The following is a 14,640-nucleotide window of genomic DNA, read 5'->3' on the forward strand; positions in this document are numbered from 1 at the left end:
TATAGGTGAATGGTCCATTAATAATACTATTATTTTTTCTTATAGAAACTACACTTTTTTTGACTCATAAATCTTGATGTCATATCATTATTCCCTCACAATTAAAAGGGCCAAAAAAATACATAAAAATGGATATATATATATATATATATACACATATTAAAAGCTCAAATGTCCCATTTCCTCACATTGAGGGGTCACTTAATTATACTAATAAATTTTAAATCATACAATTAAAAGCTACCCACTTTTATCGAATTTATTACATATATTCAAGTTTGGAATTTGGAGATGTCTCTAACTTTATTTAATAATATATATATATATTTTATCTTATTAAGTATTTAATAATGATGTATATCATATAAATACGTATTCAATAACAATGATAATATAATTATGAGTCTGGAATTAAAAGAGCAGAAATAAGTTAAGTAAAAATTGAGTGAAATTTCAAAAAATAACAAAAATAAGTTTGAAATTGATGGGATAATATTTAAACGGGAGGGTAAAATGGTCATTTTCTAATAATATACCAACGGTGGCTTGAAGACGAAGAAGCTGTAAAACAAAAAAACCTAAAGACCCTATTACCGTTACGTGTTAAGTGAAATTAAATTACTGATTAATTAATTTTAAGAAAACGACCTTTTAACTAATAAATAAATCCCCTTTTGCTAAATTATTTTATGACCCAATTTGGGTGATATAATATACTGTAAGCAAAAATCAACTCAATAATGACCCAATTTATTGTCCCCTTTACAAATTTGTAATTTGAACGAAAAAAATATTTTCTTCTGCAATTTTCTTTTGGCACCGTTATCATTTATGTTTCACCATACCATGTCCCTCACATTAATTATTATTATTATTATAATAATAATAATAGTGAATAAATATTTAATATATAATAATTAAGGAATTGTTATATCCTAGATATATACTGCTGATCTTGGTTAAGAAGCCCAAATATCGTAATAGTAGCAGTCTCAAAATGTGTGGATTATATTTAAAAAGGAATAATTTAAAAAAAAAAGTAAACGCAGTGAAGTATAATTATTTAGTAATTAAATCATGAAATAATAATAGAAATTGACATAGCACGTGGCATAGGTAAGTCAATTTATAATTGCGTAAAGAACGATAACATTTATATTTTCATATTCACGCATTACAGGATTTGTTTCTAGCACAATACTCTCAACGATATTTTTATCATTTTAAAAAATTTAAATTCGAGACTTCTAATTAAAAATGAAATATTTCCGAACCATCCACTACGATTCATATTGGTTGACCTTGGTAATTCAACCAAGACCAACGAATCACTAAGTAGATCTAGACTACGTTTTGTTTACATTATTTTAAAGATATAACAAATTACAAATACATACATATATCTAATTTTTTACAGCTATTATTCGTATTATTTTGATACCTAATAATTAGTTATACCAACTTGGAAGTTAACAATACTCAAAGAAGTCTTCCATTTTCAAATATATTAGCATATATCATACACACAAAAGTTAACTTTCACATAATATCATCGAATTAATAATTTTTCAATAAAATTTCTCTAAATTTAATGTTGATTTTTTTGTTGACAGTTGTATTGCAAGTACGAAGACCTACTTGATTGCTAGGAGAATAATTAAAAGTTCATAAACATTATCCAATATTTATCAACAATATTGAACACTATTAATTTAATGGTACTCTAAATCATTGAGTCATAATTGTTGAAGTAAAAAATATTCTAGCTTTTGGGTAGGTGATACTAAATTTATATTGTAATTAATTAATAGAATAGAGTATTTATTAGATTCTTTGAAAGAAAGAAATGTTTGGTAGAAATTGATGAACTATTAATTTAATTTTAAAAATGATAGTTTAGTGAACAAAACATTCTGTGATTATTCAGGATTTAGGAAAGAAATGTATATCTCGAGGGTTTGAAATATATATTATCTATTATAATATAAATATCAATGATTGCTTTTACGATTCATACATTATACAAAAATATTGAATAAATATTATTTTAACGATAGAATGTTCGATGAAATTATTGTGTTGGTATACTATTTGTTAGGGAAGACATGTATAACGGAAATGGACAAGCTACATACGTTAGGTTCATGAAAATACATATATTTATTCAAAGCTTATTTTAATTTAATTTAATTTAAATATAAGAATAAAAAGAGTTGTTAGAAAGGTAAGCTGTTGGATTATATAATATGTTGGGGTCACTTTAAGTTACGTTTTAGGAATGGTGAAGTACCAATAATATTTATGTTCAATCCCAAAAAATAAACATCATTATGTTTTTTATGGTCTTGCTACTTTATTTATTATTAACACGTACAATATAAAATTTTTATAATCAGTATCATCGCTTTTAAGCTTTGTGAACTCTTTTTACTAGAGGCCTAATGAAACTTTATTCTCCCGTGTTAGAAGGTTTCTTTAAGTTGATCGATCATGCTCTCTTTTATATATCTTAGGATAAATGAATATTTATAAGACTTTTTGTCTAAAATAAATTTTATTTCTCTCTGTTAAATGTCTTAATCTATTAACACTCTTACTATGATTAGACATTTTTTGTATGCATATTTCAACCTCATTATTTTCAAGAAAATTTACTAACTATATACTTACGTAACGTCGTTCTCTAGATGATGATATTTATTCAACATGTCAATACCACTTGAAAATAATGCAAAGTAAATATCAATATCATTCTGAACATGAAGTAATTAGGCATTAGAAACCACATTACTCGAAACCAAAATTCATATCCAAGCGTAGTCATGAATAGATCAATATTGTTCGTATCAAATTTTTTATATGCTACTATTAATTGAATTTTAATATAGATATCAGGTATCGATATGGAAAAAAAATTTGAGGAAGGATAGTGATAGGAGGATGTTGATAAGGACTTTGAAGACATACGTGTAATATGAAAATTATTAATACTTCCATAGAAGGGAAATAACCAAAAATAAAATAAAAAATAGCCACTTTTCTTGGCTTTAAAGAGGGTTCATGAATTGAGCGTGAGAGAAGTGACGTTTTTATATCAAGTCATACTATATCATAAAAATATAACTAATCACTCCCTTCTTAATATATATACTATATACCATATGGTATATTTGGTCTACCAAATATGTGTGGTATTTCTCAAATTGAATTGTATCCATTTGGTGTTACTATTTTGTGTATATTCCCTTAGTTACTTTTGTCGAAAGCATAGAGGATCCGTTCTATAGTGGCGTACGTAGAATTTTATATTAATGTCGATTTATGATCATAATTCGCAACTAATGACATATATACCTACTGTTTTTAGCTAGAATATTAAATATATGCTCTTTATATTAGCATTTACAATAACAATAATAAATATAATACAATCCTACAAAGTTGAATTTTTTTTGTTCGAACACATATGTGATGCAATTTCTTATTAAGCTTGTCATAAAAAGAAGGGGGGAAAGAATAAAAATATTTCTGAATTATCATAAATACTGAATAGTATGCAAATAACATATTTTATACTTTTGGGACATTAATACTTCTGCCATCTAAAAAATAAAGCATATATATCCTTTATATTAACGAATATACAGGTGTCATAATCTTATTCACAGATTTGACATTTATTAAATATTGAATCGATGATAAGATTGTTTCACGTATCCCTATTTAGTCTTCCGTTAAAGTGAAGGACATATATGCTCTAACTTTTAGACGTCATGAGCACCAATGTCCCACGAGTATAAGGAAGAGTGTCTGTTATGAATATAACTAATATGAAGGACCCGTATGATAATTACATTTGAGACCCAAAAAAAGGTTCATACATATATATAGAAGAGTAAATTAATTTATTAGGACAATGATATCAACTTGTCTCTTATTTCTTAGTTACTGAGATTAATGAGCTCCATTCTCCCTTTTTTATTTCTACTTCTTCCTTTGGAAGGATTTGTCGGTATTAGAACGATGAACTCTTATTATAATTGTATACGTAATTCGAATGATCTATTTCAATTCAATATAATATTATTACAATATCTACGTAATATTTATGATAATTTGAGGATATTGTTTATCTTTTTTTTCAAAAAAGAATGATACGTTTCATCATCTAGGAATAAATGTCAAACTTCTGATTTATTCTAAATGAAATAATTTATGGCTAGAAACATCTCGTCATTCCTTATGATGTGTATCATATTAAAGTGTATCATAGAAATTGAAACAGCATAGTAGTTAAAAACCTATACAAATCTATTCATATTCATAATTAAGTTCTCGATCATGACCTATTCAAGGACGAATTTATAGCCTAGTTTATGATGCACATAAACTCGCACATTTTTTTTAGAATTGATTTAATATTATATATCAAAGGAATAAGCACCGATTCTCACTTAATACACCATTTTTCCTTCTATTTTTCTTTAATTATACATCCATATTATAGAAATTTTACTATATATTCTTTTCTCAGAGAAACTAAGTGAGTACCAATAACTACCCTTTCCCAACTGCAATTCACTTTAAAAAATGGGACCAAAAATTTTGTGCCATTTAAAGATTGTCTTGTAAGGCTCATCTTTAACCTCCCATAATGCCTTGGTGGGTGGGGTATAAAAGTACCAATGACCCAAGCTAACACATGGTATGGCCACCACTTTATTAATATTACTAGTTCACCATGGGTATTATATTCATGAATATTTGATGATATGATTTTGAGTGATTTTTCAGAAAATTTTATCGAGATATTTTGTAATGAGTAAGAAAGAGTATTATGTATATGTCATTTAAGTATTAGAAATGTACTCGAGGACAGGTATTGAGACACTTTTGGATATAAAATGAGAATTTAATTTATATACATCGATAATGTAAATAATAAATTTACTTCATCAGGCGTTAGGTAGTAAGTTTGAACATGTTTATATTAAGTTAGATATCATTTTCATCGGACTATCAATTAATTATTATTGTTTATAAAGAAATTCATTCTATATACATCTAATAAATAATCTGATTGTGTAAATATATTTTTACACATTAATATATCGAAATTAAATTCTAAAAAGAGTACTTCATGGTAGTGTGACTTGTGACCCTTTGATTGTTGAGTGACAAATAAGAGTGGAGCTGGCATTTATTTTGTACATAATCATTAAATAAATATCTTTGGCATATTAGCCCACCATATGTATATATATGGAATAATGAAAAATTCAAGAGGGTAATTTTACCTTTTTTAAGTTTTCTTTTTGTACATTGTGTGTGGGTAAACAAACTTCTTGAATTTTGATTATGGATACCTTTTTGGTAGAAATAATTCTTTCTTACTATCTATAATTTTCAATATTTTTCACTAATTTGATGATATATAACTGGCAAGTATGGAATTAGCTATGAAATTTATCAGTAATTCTTAGCTAATTCATCGCTAAGTAGCTCCTAGCTAATTGAATTTTCATATAGTTTATTTTTCCACTAATTCGTAACTAAATGTAATAAGCATGAGATTTCTTTAGTTTAACTATGAAAATTTAACAGTCGTTGATTTTATATTTTTTTTATAGTGATAGTAACCCTAATATTTGGTAAATAAATTAATTGATGTAAAGGATTGTCAACATCTAAATTAAGTCAAATTAGTCTTTCAAGAATTAATTTTTGTGTCATTAAGATAACTTAATATGAATGCAAAAAAGTTTGGAGATGAGTACATACTTGTGAACAAATATGATTGATGGTCTTTTTAAGATGGTCCTCTTCAACTTTCTTGTGAGAGCTTCTTTTTATCCACTTGCTAATCAAACTAAATTTTTATTTTTCTATTTTTTGCTAAAAGATTAGGTGCATTTTTAGGTAGTAATTATTAGTCTATCATTATGTTATACTTACCTAACAAATAATTAACTAGTATTTTGATCTACATTGACTTCTGCTAACCTAAATAATTCCTAGTAACAATAGTAGTAAGTACTTTAACAATTTAATTACCATCAAAATTCATGATATGTATAGCTGGTTTTAATCTAATAGACCTTAACAATTTTTTTTTTTTTGAGGCTATATCATCATCAAAGTTTGTACTATGTGAATTTGTTCTTATAAAATTTATTTTTACATTTTTTCCTTCTAATGTTGAACACGCTCATGCAAATATCATATTTATCATTTTTCAGGCTCAAATCCTGTAAATCGTTATGTTTGACTTGTTCTTATTAGTTCACCCTTTATTTTTCAGACTCCAATCCTCTAAATCATTATTTTTAACTTATTCTTATCAATTTACCCTTTATCACGAGCGTCACTGAAAAATCAAATAAAAAAAAAGAGAGGCATATTATAAAGTAACATAGTAGTAATTCAGGATATATATAATGAATTAGATCTCATGTTTCAATAAATTTAAAAAGTTATCATATGAGTTATATGTACCTCCACCGACATATCCATTTGGTTTTTTGATAAAAAATTATCTCGTATTCTAATTCTTTTATATAAAATCTGCGTATATTCTATTCTTCTTGTAACTCTATTTTATAAAATTTACAAAATATATCTTTATTATTACAAGGACAAATGATGTTTTTGAATCATCATATCATAAAAATGAAAAGATTGCCTTGTCATTATATATAAATATATATAAAAAGAACAGAAAATCAAAGAGATATTAGTTTCATAATTTACAAATCATAATATATACCTCTGGATTATTAAATTAAATGTTCATTTTGTTGCTTTATGTCATGTGATGAGAACTATTTCACATGACAAATCTTTGTTGAAGTTATAAAAGCAATTGCAATTTGTATATAATAATTAAGCTTTGATGATCTTTTTTTGGTCTTGGACCTTTTGAAGATCTAATCACATGTCAATTAAATAAATTGAAAAGTGTTTATATAACAATCACAAGAGAGAATTAGAACAATAATTAGGTTGTTAAAAATAGAATTTTAAAGTAACAATTAGGGTTACGATTTTATTTTTGAGTCAATCTTGTCATATTTTAAATGATGACCTCAAAATAATTATGTTTATTATTAGAATTAAAAATTGAAAATTTTCACGCTGGACAAATTAAAAGGCTAATTACTAATTAGTCAATAGATGTTTCACTTTTGGTCACGAGGGGGATGATTATTATTTATTTTTTAAATATATAATAATGATGTTTTTATCTTTTTTTCTCTTTTTTTTTTTTAATCACATGATCACATGTCATTAAAAGCTTTCATTTTCATTTACTTGTAGAGGAGGTTACCCTAAAGTGAAAAAAGAAGAAAAAAAGATCAAAGAATAAGATAATTATATTACACAAAAGTTTAAAAAAAAATCATCAAAAGAAAAAGAGATAAATTTAAGAAGAAAAAGATAATAAAAGACTTTTTTTTTTTAATCTCTTTAGAAAAAACAGGAATAGAAGGTGCAGAATTAATCATTATAAGATGTGCATCCAAAGGAGACACCACAAAGGTGCTCATGTGATGGTTCCCTACCTTCAAACCCCACCCCCACCATCCTTCGTTCGATCGCGACGAATTTAGAATTTTCACTAAAAAATATTTTTAAAATTTATTATTTATAGTATATAAATAAAAAGTAATTATATATATAATATAAATATTTAACGAAAAAAAAGTGTGAATAAATACTTTACGCCATTAGCTCTACTGATATCTCCACCCCCTCCCACCCTCTATTCCACGGCGACGAAGTTAAAATTTTTTAATATAAAAATAATTATACTTAATTTTACATATATTATAATATGAATTTTTTAATTAAAAAAACTGTGAAATGAACCTTTTACGCCCTTAGCTCCACCAATATCTCCACCACCACTCACCCACCTCTATTCCATAATGACGAACTCAAAATTTTTAGTAAAAATATTCAACATTTGTTATGCATAAATAAAAAATAATTACACTCATATTTTATACATATAATTTAATTTTTAAATAAAAAAAATATAAATAAATTACGCCTTTAGCTCTATCGATATCCTCACCCCGCCCCACCCAAAGACAAAAGAGACACAGTATCACATACTATATGAGGTGGAGTGGGGGGAGGGGGGGGGGGTTCTAGTGATTTTCAAGAAGACAGCATGAGATTCACAAACACATGACATGCTTTTGCCTCAAAATTTGTTGTCCCCATGAATGATGAAAATATGGTTCCTCTCTCCTATAATGTCTTGTGTTCTTTAACACAAGCTGAAAAAGTATAAATATGTAAAGATAGATGCAAACATACAATACATAACAAATAAATAATAATTGACTTCCCACCGGTATTCATGTTGACGAATAAATTTAATATCGTGTATTGAAGGGTTTATATCTAAATCATCAGTTCTAGTTAAATTTATTTCATTATTAAGAGATTAAATCTGAGATTTCTAATTAAGAATAGGGATCCCAACTATCCATCACGATGCATATTGATACACCAAAAAAAGTTTTATGCATATATATATATATATATATGCCGATTGCTCGATTAAATTTTGATATGTGCTGAGAAGTTTCGTATCAGAGGTATAGCAGTCCCTATCCGTATCCAGAGTGACTGTTAAACACGAGACCTCTGATTAAAAATGAAGGAATACTTATGATTCCATTACAACTTTGATCGGTGCTAATGATCTAAGGCATTATGATATGTGATATGTGACATTTGAAAAATGATTTAATCCCTAATATGGGCTGCCTTACTTGTCTTGTTTAGGCCCAAGTATTAGCCATTTGATTGAAGGGCTCAATTTTGCCAAACTACTAATATTAAGAATTGAACCCAATTCAAACTGAAACTTTACATTTTAGCCTAATCTGGAATTTGAACTTGTAATCTTAAACAAGTAATATTTGGAGTCAAATGAGTTTCAAAATGAGTGTGATATACACATAACTTCGAGTTGAAAGTAATAAATTCAGTTAATCTATTTCTATCTCTAATTTAGAGAATCTCGATTGTTAGGCTAGCGTCATATAGACATTCGGTGCAGAAAATAAAAGTTGTTTGAAAAAAATGAGAAGAGAAAATAACGAAAGTGAAGAAGTCATGACAAAATACTAAAGAAAGTAATGATTATACACTAATTACTTCTATACATTAAATTTGACATAGCTACTACCCTCAATTCTGTCTCTAAAAACTCACTAAGTAATAATTATACACTAATTAAATAAAGATTAAGCAGAAAAGTATGTGAAAACTACATTATTATCCCCAAAAGAAACAGAATTTGTTTTGCAAATATAGCCACTTTTAGAGGATTGTGATGATTTCCCTCCACCTATTTTTCTTTCTTTTTTATCGGAACGAAACCCCTTGTTACTTTTTTCAGTAGTAGAAGCAGAAGCAGTTTTTTTCTCGAGTCTTCGTTGAATAACATATTCTTCGGGAATATACACATCCATTTTTTATTTTTTTTTTGAAATTGAGAAGCAAAAATGTTCACTCAAAAAACGAAATGTAATTATATTCTTGAGATTATAGAATAAAGTATAGAAGGTACAATTTATACAAAGTGAAAATTAAATATTCCATGGGCTTGGGAAACCAATGTTTTGTAATAAACCAGCAGCAACAATTTTTTGAATTTTGTTGGTATCAAATATTCCTAGGTGCGCAGTGTACTTTGTTGGTTCTCGAGATTTTTCTTTGTAAGAGAACATGCTCAAACAAAGTGTGATTTCATCATTTTCTTAAAAAAAATAAAAAATAAAATTGTCGGTGTATTTTTCATTTTTTTCGTCTATTAGACTTAAAGGGTGTGTTTCGTACGAAGAAATATAGACCTTATTCTTGCTTGGTTTGAAATGGGATGAATTTATAATCTGATGATTATGCCGATCATTTTTATTTTTGGCAAAACTAGACATGTTTTTTGGAAAAATAAATTAGTGTCATACTAAATTATTTATTTTCTAATGTTTGATAGATAAACAAAAGAATATTATCACAAAAGCGTTCATATGTAATCTAGTAAAATGCTAGAGGGTGGGTTGGGGGTTCGGGGGTGGTGAAGGTGGGACATCGAAGGAGTTGAGAGCTTTGGGCGGGTGAGAAAAAAACGACAATAAACTTAAAATAATGTCCTTTCACTTATAAAAGTTATTTTTCTTATACCGCTAATTATTTAGATACACTCTTGCAACATTATAATCTTTTCAGATTTTGATGTAACATATCTAGGGATACATGTAGTTAAAATTAGGTGTACTTTATTTTGGATATATTATATCTAATTAGTAGATTTGCAAATATTTGAAATACATAACAAATCTGACTAGTTGATCAATTTGATCGATTATTATAATGATTTACTCCTCGTTTTTACAAATTGAAATTTGTGCGGTATACGAAATTTATGTATGATACCTAAAATACACGTATGATTCACGCTGAAACTATTTTTTATTAAATATGCATAAAATCTATATTATGAATTTATTATTTGATATTATTTTGTTATATTCCCCCCTGTGTTGTTTAATTAGTTCATACAGTTTTACAAGTGGTATGTTTATCACTGGTCATTAAATAATTAGTGAAGTTTATATAGGGTTATTTGCACCATCGTTCTTATTTTGTGTTCGTCTTTAATATATTCCCGTCATAATAAATATTATTTTTATTAGATATGAATCTATATTTTCGTATCATAATAATGTCACACAAATTGAATAATTTGGGCGGGAATTAATTTGATATTCGAATTCCTCTTATGACCATTGTTACTTTTACTTAGAACGACTAAAATATCATTTAAGATGCAATGTATTTAATAATAAAATAAAGATACTGTGAGCTAGATCCACCAAAAGAGTTATAAATTAATCAAGAGTTTCCTCCACGTTGTGAAATATGATCCTCGTATGACACATCAAGAGGTATTTCACTGTCTACTTGTATAAAGCCAGGACATAATGTATTAAAACAATGAACTTCACCGGCCTAAAAATTAGTATACATAAAATATAAGGACTCTTGTAACTCAAGGAAAATAATTGAACCATAAGACATATAGTTCTAGTAATCATGAACCATAGCGGAAATCCTTACCTGAAAATGTATAAAAAGTCGTGTTTTGATATCCCCGTATAATATTGGATCCACCTAAAATATGAAAAATAGAACTTGTAGAAAATGAATCTAGCCTTTAAAAGTTCTTCTAACAATCAACATTAATTTTTTTTTCATTCTGTATGTTTGATATCTACATTAGACTTCGATTAATTTTGAATTCACATGTGTTCAGCCTAGAACAAATTGATATCCTCACACTCCTAAAAAAACATTGAGATTTAGCATGTAAAATAAGAGAAAATTTCAGAAATATCAAAGATAATAGTCATAATAAGGCTCTATATATAGCTATAGTTTCATAAATCTTATACAAAAAAACTAAGGTAAAAATATATAAATTCTGAATCTATACACTCAGAAATCGAATTACAAAAATTTTAGACTTATACAATACAAATTCTTTATACAATTAAAAAATCGAATAGCAAAATGTAATCTTCTAAAGTACAATGGTCAACAAATTAATATACAAAAGTCTTTTATTTAATAAATATTAATTGCTAATATTTCAAAATAATAACCTGAACATATAGATTACATCAAAATGTAACCGAATTCAAAAAAAATAAATAAAAAAAATCAATTGACGCTGATTGTGATTTGTGAATGTGCGATTCAAAATACTAGAATTTACCCATGGTATTGTTTTACTCACACTACTAAGAAAATCGAAATTATTAAACATATAAAAAGAAATACAAGATAAGGTTCAATAGAAGAACTATTCAACTATATATTTATCAAGAAAGCTCGATATTAAAATAAAATATTTTTATAGAAAGTAACTAACAAGAATTACACTTGTGCTTTATTACCAGGTCCACCATAAAGAACATAAAGAAAATTATTTGAACCTTCCAATAGATATTTAAATATAACTTTATATGCAAAAATATTATCAGTATACCAAAATATATTATGTATATCAACCGAATCTCCTTCTTCATTTGAATATGCGATGCTCCTACAGTACCCATCAAAAGAAGAATTTCCTATCGGAAAATAGCTTGAACCCATCGGAGGTTCTGGTACACCTGGTGGACTATATACCGATCCTCCCCATTCAATTTTCGTAGCAAATTGTGCTAACTCAGTGAAAATAATATTTGGCCAATAACCAACTAAATCATACTTTTGTCCCAATAGAAGCCACCAGTGTCCATAGGCTTGATCCCTATAAATGTACATTAGGATCTCCCATGTATGCACTCCACGTTGGGTAAGATTCCCATACGAACTATCAAGAGGTATATCGCGGTTTACTTGAACAAAGCCAGGGCATAATGTATTGAAACATTGGGTTTCACCTATCTAGAAAACTTAAAAAGACATTTTTAGTGACGTAATCAAAATTTATACTAAAAAGGGAATTCAGAATACAAAGAACTAAACACATGCACGAACAAGTCAAAAAAATTCAACACTTATTTAATATACGTAAAAATATTTTTTTTGTCTCAATTGTCTATACTTAGCTCTGTCCCTGTTTATACGATACTTGAACTTTTGTACGAGAAGAAAAAATTATATATAGCTAAACCAATAGACAAAGTAGCTTCATGAACGTGATATTGAAATAATCATAGTACTAAGTAAACAAGTTACCTGATAATGTATGAAAAGTCTAGTTTTATTATCCCCATATAATGTTGGATCTACCTGAAATAAAAAAACAACAATATTATTATAAGCGGATGGTAAATTTATATTAAGACGTGTAATTGACATCTTAGAGACATTTTTCTAAGAAGCAATTAAATTATGTATAGAAAAGATTAGTTATATTTACCCTCCAACCAGCTTGTAAGATTTCCGATCCTTTTTCGATTCTTATTCGACTAGCACTAATTTGTTTGCCTTCAACATGAGGATTGAACAAACTAGTTGTCATTCCAGCTCCTGTATACTTTGTAGTTGATTCTTTTGGAGTTCGAACTATTGCACGCTAAATATAAAAAGAAGTTTTTAATTAAGTTTAACAAATTATATATTAAAAAAGTATGGCTAGCCCTAAAAGGCAAATGCATAGACATTGAAAGCACAATTTGATATATTTAAAGGGAAAAAAAAAACTCCAAATTGTAAATTAAAATTGTTGCATTTGATATTTCAAATCAAAGGATAAGAAAATTGGAAATATAACAATATTTGTATTGGTATATACCTTATATCCTCCATAAGAAGGCATGTAGCTTGCTTTTTGCTCACTATTGTAATTGCTCTGCAATATATGAGTTTAGCCACAAAAATTAAAACTAATTAAACTTTTTTATGAAATCTTAAATTGTTCATAAATTATTGTATGCCTACATATTCATTGTCGAAGATGGCAGGTTCTGGTGATGGCAGATCTCTTTGTCTTATAAGATCTTCCTTTGTGATTCTCTTAACGGGAACAGTTCCAGAAGGACAACCTCCATCTTTTGACCATATTGTCGGTAACCTATTAGTTGTGGAGTCATATGAATTTTGCTTTATCTCAGCAAAGGTAGGTTCCATCTGATCATTCAAATTTTTAATTGTATGTCAATAATGTCTTATATATGTACAAAAACAATTAAAGTAAAAAGAGAGTAAAAATATACCTGAGGATGAAAATTATGGTCCTTCAATAATGGGTGATCAAATGCATGTTGTTTGTAAAAATTAATACAGTCGTATGTATCTCCATATTTAGTCTGTGAAAAAAAAAATCGTAAATAAGATACCTAAATTATAGTAGTTACACATCTTGCTATTCAAATTTCAATATATACTTTTTAAATACAAAACAATATAACAAAACAAATTTTCGTAGGTCATAACATTACAATTATTTTTAAAAATAAAATTGTTGGAATAAAGAAAAAATCCATGTGAAAGAGGAATATTATCAAATAAAAATAATAAATATCTCGTGAGACTTATAAATCTTATATATGAACAAAATTCAAATACCTTAACTATTTTGATTGCTGGTTTATTCAAAATTTTCAGTTGTTTTTCTAGCTCCATATCTTCCAATTTAGATAACTCTTCTACGCCTTGGACTACATTATAAATTAAAAAGAAACATAACACTAATAAAATTTGTCGAACAATTCTTGGATTCATCTTTTTGCAAGTATGAGGACTTTGCTACAATGAGGAAGGTGTTATATAAGGCTGGGTATGGAAAATATTTAAAGTAATTTACCATATAAAATATTGAATGATATTGATGTAATTTTCTGTAGCATGGTCAACAAAATGTTCAAAAAGTCATCTTTCATTTAATATAAAAACTAAATGTTGATTGCTCTTTTTAAAGTAGAATTAAATCTAAAATCGAATTCTGGTATATTAAGCCCAAGAAGTAAGAACACAAATGGTCCTTCATTACCTTAGGTGGGCTTGAGATTGTTGATTGCTTTATCCATTTTAGTTTGCAATATTATGAAATTTATCAAATTTTAGTGTATTAAAACACAATATAAATACTTAATCGGATTACATAAC

The 14,640-nt window shown here is 27.2% G+C and overlaps 1 long non-coding RNA gene across 1 annotated transcript; it reads right to left on the bottom strand.

Annotated features, from left to right (window-relative positions):
* Positions 1 to 10,886: 10,886 nt before the first annotated feature.
* Positions 10,887 to 13,102, bottom strand: LOC101262644 (uncharacterized). Its single transcript, XR_011211328.1, has 2 exons — positions 12,769 to 13,102; positions 10,887 to 12,474 (listed from the first exon to the last, which is right to left on the bottom strand). It is a non-coding gene; the product is annotated as an uncharacterized lncRNA (long non-coding RNA).
* Positions 13,103 to 14,640: the final 1,538 nt, after the last annotated feature.

This window comes from Solanum lycopersicum, chromosome 8, assembly GCF_036512215.1.
Source record: "Solanum lycopersicum chromosome 8, SLM_r2.1".
Lineage (NCBI taxonomy): Eukaryota > Viridiplantae > Streptophyta > Magnoliopsida > Solanales > Solanaceae > Solanum > Solanum lycopersicum.